Here is a 5,558-nt window from a genome sequence, read left to right as displayed (position 1 = left end):
TGACTCTCAGAGCCTGCCCCCAGACAGCATCCAGGTTATGGGGACAGGGAGCCTGATGGAGGCTAGGGGCAGCCTCTATGGCCTTTCCTCTACTTCAGAAGCTTACAGGCTTTGTGAGGGAAGGGGTCTGAAGAAGGGAAGGGCAGCCCCCCAGAGTCTGTTCCCCCCTGACAGCCTGTAGGCCAGAAGGGCACCTGGGGGTGGGGAGCAGCCCCCAAAGCCTGGTCAGCCCCTGGAATGCCCCACCACGCAGGCTGCAGGATGGAGGGGGCCAGTGGGGGCTGGGGTAGCCCTACAAAGCACTGCACCCCATAGAGTAGTGCAAGGCCAGGGAGAGGGGCTGACTCTGGGTGCCACAGACTGCTGCCCCACCTCCAATAGGCTGCTGGATGGGGTGTCTGCTTCCCCAAGCAGAGACCCTCTGGAGAAACCACAGGCTTGGGGGGCAGCAGTAGGCTGAGGTCTGTCCCCAGAGTGTTGCCCTTCCACAGGTTGCAGGGTGGGGGGCAGCTGGACGCCAGGGCCAACCCACAGCACCCCAGTCCCCACCCAAGAAACATTCAGCCCTGGGCCTCTGGGACAAGCTGCCACCATAGAAGCGATGTCACCTTCACTGCCCAGTACCTCCCCACTTCCCAGCCCCCCTCCCATAATACCCCTGCCTTAACTGCTGCACCTGCACCTGCCTTAAATTCTGCACCCCCAGCCTCACATTGAGCCTCCTTGCCTTGAGCCCCTCACCAACTCTCTGCCGTAAGGCACCCACCCCCGCCTCTCCTCACCCCAAACCCTCACTCCAGCCTTCATATTTCTTTATTTTTGAAAAATACTACAATTGAAAACAGCATGTACATTTTTTTCTCTTTTTTCCCCTCAAAATGTATTTCAGTTTAAAGAGCTGAGCAACACTGGGTACATCTGCTAGTGCAAATTAAATAAAGACAACCCCATTGAAGAAAATGGAGCTGCATGGGCACAATTGTGGCCAGAATTAAGCCCTTGGCCTTTTTTTCATATTTGCTGTCTGTTTCCCCCTTCATTGTTTATAAATATTAAATTTTTAAACTCTAAAGAAAAATTTAAAAAAAAGTCTAAATACACATCTCCCCTGCCTCTCCCCCAAACGGACTGGAGAACAATCTTACATAGAATAAAGAATAAAGGCTGATCAGGACTAGAGCTATTTTTGGCTGAACTTAACACATCAGAACCTGCAATTTTATAACATCGTTCAATCAGAGATGTCTGCAGACAAAGATTGTAGTGATTATCATGAAATATGGTAAAATATAGCTAGTCAATTCAGACAGGACTGGCCACTCCTTGTAATTTTCTTTGATGTTTCCCTTCAAAATTAAGAGAGGATCCATATGTGGCCTTTCACTAGAAGGAAATGCTTTAGGGCACGTCTTAAATGAAAAGATCCTCCTGTGTCAGCTGTCATTCAGTACCTACATAAGTGTATGGAGGGAGGTTATGACTAAATATGTCTTTATGTACTAGAAGGCCAATCCTACAAGTAAATGAGATCAATACAGGTTCATGGGAGTGCAAAGTGTGACTCACATGGATATCATCATAGGATTTAAGCCTGTTATAGCTACAGCATGCTGAGTGGGGAAAAATGCTTTCAAGATGTAAACCAGTCATTTTCACAGAACCCCTGGGAGGCAGAAAAGCAAAGCTATGTCTACACTCCGAGATAAGTTCAAATTTAAGGCAATTAGCTTGATATTACCACATGACTGTCTTTACTGTAAATACCATTAGCTTGATTTTGGGAGCATTAGTATCAAGATTACAATGTCGTCATTACCTGATGGGTATAGCACCAAGTTCGACTTCAAAAGTTCAATTAAAGCACCACATCTTAAACTCAAATTTATTCGCCTCCAGAGGAGTCCCGTGTGTACCTCACAATACCCTCCCGGTGCTCTGCTCTGGCTGCTGCTCTCCAGGTGCTCCAGAATTATGTAACAGGAAGACCGTGAATTTCAAATTGTGACCAGGAAGCCCAGGTTGGGGGAACTACTTCAACTACATAAATATTTCAACCTCCTCTGCAGTCGCAGTCCACAGCACCCTAACTGCCAAAAATATTTTGGGGCTTCTTGTCCATTGTAGACACCTGCTGGTTTGATATTTCCGTTATAAAATCTTTTTCCTAACATTCCTATCTGTTTTCATGCTTTGACCCCTGCAAAAGACACAGCGGGGAGGGCAAGCTGAGAATCCTGTTTCCATTATAAGCTCAGAGTATGATGTTTCACTGAGATCCCACATGTTGACAATGTCTGTGTAGCAGAAAGGAAGTCAAAAATCTTTTTTCCTAGACTTTTCTATCCTCTTTCTTCTAACTTAGAGAATAAAGTCAGGGTCTGTATTATTTTCAGGGATCAGATACAATCATGGGAGGGGGGACACTCGGAGGATGGCCACTGAGAACACAGCCTGTGCACAGAAGCCTTACAGTGCACTGGAAAGCCAAAGACCCTCCCCTAAGCAACTCTCTCTTTTCCAAAACTTTCTTATTTTCTCTCTCTTTCTTCAAGCTTTTCAGGCTCACTGTATTATTTTCCGGGGTTGGATGCAATCATGGGAGGTGGCACACTCAGTCCATGACCAGTTGAGGATTCAGCTACAGACGAAAGACATTTCTGTAAACTTTTTTGCCATCTCTGTGGATGCCCTACTTTTCCTTCCTTCCAATGGGAAAAATGGGTCTTTGTTTACCATGAGAGAGGAATGAGGAAAATGCAATGTGGGAAGATGATGTCAGAGACCAGCGAGTGTACCCAAAATGCTCCGGGGGTGAGGGAACTGAGGTATAGGTTCCCATAATGCACTGCTGCAACAGTCGATGTTTGCCAACTGAGTGTGGAAGCAATAAATTAACTTTGTGAGGCGCACATGGGGAGGTGAGGATAGTGAAAGCCAAATTTATAAATTTGAGAATTATAAAATCAATATTAAGGAATTCAAATTTATCTCGTAGTGTAGACACAGACCAAGTATTACCATGCTTCTCACCCCTTTACAGGTGAGGAAATAGACATAGTAAGGTAAAGAAACTCAAAAGCCTCTTGGACACTATGATCTGGCCTCACAGGAATCAGGATGAGAAACCCTGACTCTTTACTAAACTAAACTAAAAAGGTACTGAGTCTTTTAGATCTGTACAGTGTTCATTGGAAAACACCGCCTGTCAACATAGTTGTAGCAAGAAGGAACACCTACATTTCTTACTAAATATTTGGGCGGTTCTCTCTTACAAAGCTTTAGATCCAGGAATGTTACAGTTAAGTGTAATACAGCAAACTGCCAGAACCTAAGACGAGAGAGTACCTTTCTTTTTGTAACTGTTAGCTACTGAGATCAACTTTTGTTTATCTTATTCTTCCACTGTCTTGGTTACGATGACTTATTTTCTCCTCTAACAAGAAGTAAATGAGGTCAAATAGCGAATTCAAGTTTATCATTACCACTCAGGATGCTATATTTTCTTAAAATCAAATTGCTTAGTTCATTTAGAAAAATACAAATAGGGACATTAAATTAACGTGTGTGAGAGAGAAAAGACCTACAATAAGAAGTGGGTCTGTCCCATGAAAGCTCATCGCCTAATAAATTATTTTGTTAGTCTTTAAAGTGCAACTGGACTGCTTTTTTGTTTTGATAAGAAGACAGTTTAGTCTGCCCAACAGACATGCCACTAAAACTGAAATGGATTTGTTACAATACTATCATCATCATCCCATAACCCTGCTTACACAGCAGCAAAACATTTCTAATATGCTGGTACTGAGTTACACAAAGAAGTGTCCTTCTACTGGCATCAAGTACAAGAAAAGATTATTTCATGGCTATTTATTCCTAAAAACCCTTGCCATAATTTGACAATATATGGCTTCTAAACTTTCATTTAGTTTACTTATTTCTGTCTTTAATTTCCAGTTGTTGCTGAATGGAGAGAGAAATTCTTAGAGCCACTTTTTACTCTCAGTTACAAACATGTAACTCATTGTAGTTAATGGAGTTGAACACACTGAACAGAGTGGAATCTGGCATGATCCTGCAAAGCATTACTTTTATAAGTAATTACGCCAACTCCAAACAGGACTCCTATGCAAAATGCTTTGCATGAGTGGAATCAGAATATCAAGTTCAGTTTTGGCTCTCAGTTGTATTAGTGAGACCCCAGTGATGACAATGGAACTGTGTCTAATTACACTAAGGTAGATATATTTTTTTTGGTGCTCTTCAGTAACTGTGACAGTGTGTGTGGGAGTGTTCAAGCCCCTCCCCTTGTAACTCACCAGCATGTAGGAAGGACCAAGGAGAGAAGGCTTTAAAGGTCAGAGGCCAAGAGACCAGCAGGAGCTTGTGACCAGCAGGGGGCTGGTAACAGGAGAGTTTGAGAGGGTGTTTATAAGAGGGAGTTTGAGGGAGTCCTATTAAGGTCAGGAAAACTTGCATCACCTGTGCCAACTTTGCTCCTGTCTTCTCCACCTGTGTCTGTAGCCAGACAGATCAACTAACCATGGCTGTCTCTACCTAGACCCTGGTGTGGTTTTGAAGAGCCTGTGGATCACATTTCCCACTTACAGAAATCCAGGCTGAGGGGAGCATCCAATGTGAAAGGTGCCTGCTGGTGGCATCTCTCAGGCAGCAGGTGGTAGAGCTGCAGGAGGAAGTGGCTAGGCTGAGGAGCATCTGAGACCATGAGGAATTTCTGGAGAGTATCCATGTGGAGACCTATAAGGCTGAGCAGTCTATTCAGCTACAGAGGACTGCTGGTGCACAACTAGTGGAGGAGGGGATGGCTCTGTCTCCAAGTGGGCACTGGCAGCTGCTTACTTCTTGCAGCTGACAGCACTCAACTCCATCACGGCTCCCAACCTTCTTCTTGTGGCTCTGGCCTACCATTATGCTGCCCTGGATACAAGAGCCAAGGTATCATCCCCAAAGGAGGAGGAGGAGACACCATGCATCTTCAAGGCTGGGAGGTCTGCAACCACCTTTCTGAGGAGGAAACACAAGGTAGAGGTGCTTGAAGACTCTCTTCTAAGAAGAACAGAGGTACTCATCTGTCACCCTGACCTGATGTCCCAGGAGGTAGGCTGCCTGCCAGGGACCCATATCTGAGACATTACAGAGGGATTGTTGAGGATCATCTGGCCCTCTGACTACTACCCCAAGCTACTCATCCATTTAGGCATGAAAGATACTGCAAGGTGTAACCTTGAGCAGATCAAGAGTGACTACAGGGCTCTGGAGGTGAGGGAGTCTGGAGTACAGGTGGTGTTCCCCTCAATCCTTCGTATCAGAGGAGATAAGGAAATAGGAAGGAAGATCAGTGTAGATGGGCTCAAACTAGAGAACACAGAGAAGTTCGTGCGTCTGGGAAGCAACATAACATATGATCTAGACTGTGAGAAGGAAATAGCGAGTACAATAGCAGAAGCAAGAGTGAGTTTGAAGGTGATGGATAAGATCTGGAAAAGCAAAGCAATTAGCTTAGGAATGAAATTGAACATCTTGAAAATGTGTGTATTCAG

Source organism: Carettochelys insculpta, chromosome 6 (genome assembly GCF_033958435.1).
Source record: "Carettochelys insculpta isolate YL-2023 chromosome 6, ASM3395843v1, whole genome shotgun sequence".
Classification (NCBI taxonomy): domain Eukaryota; kingdom Metazoa; phylum Chordata; order Testudines; family Carettochelyidae; genus Carettochelys; species Carettochelys insculpta.
This window is presented reverse-complemented; position numbering follows the sequence as displayed.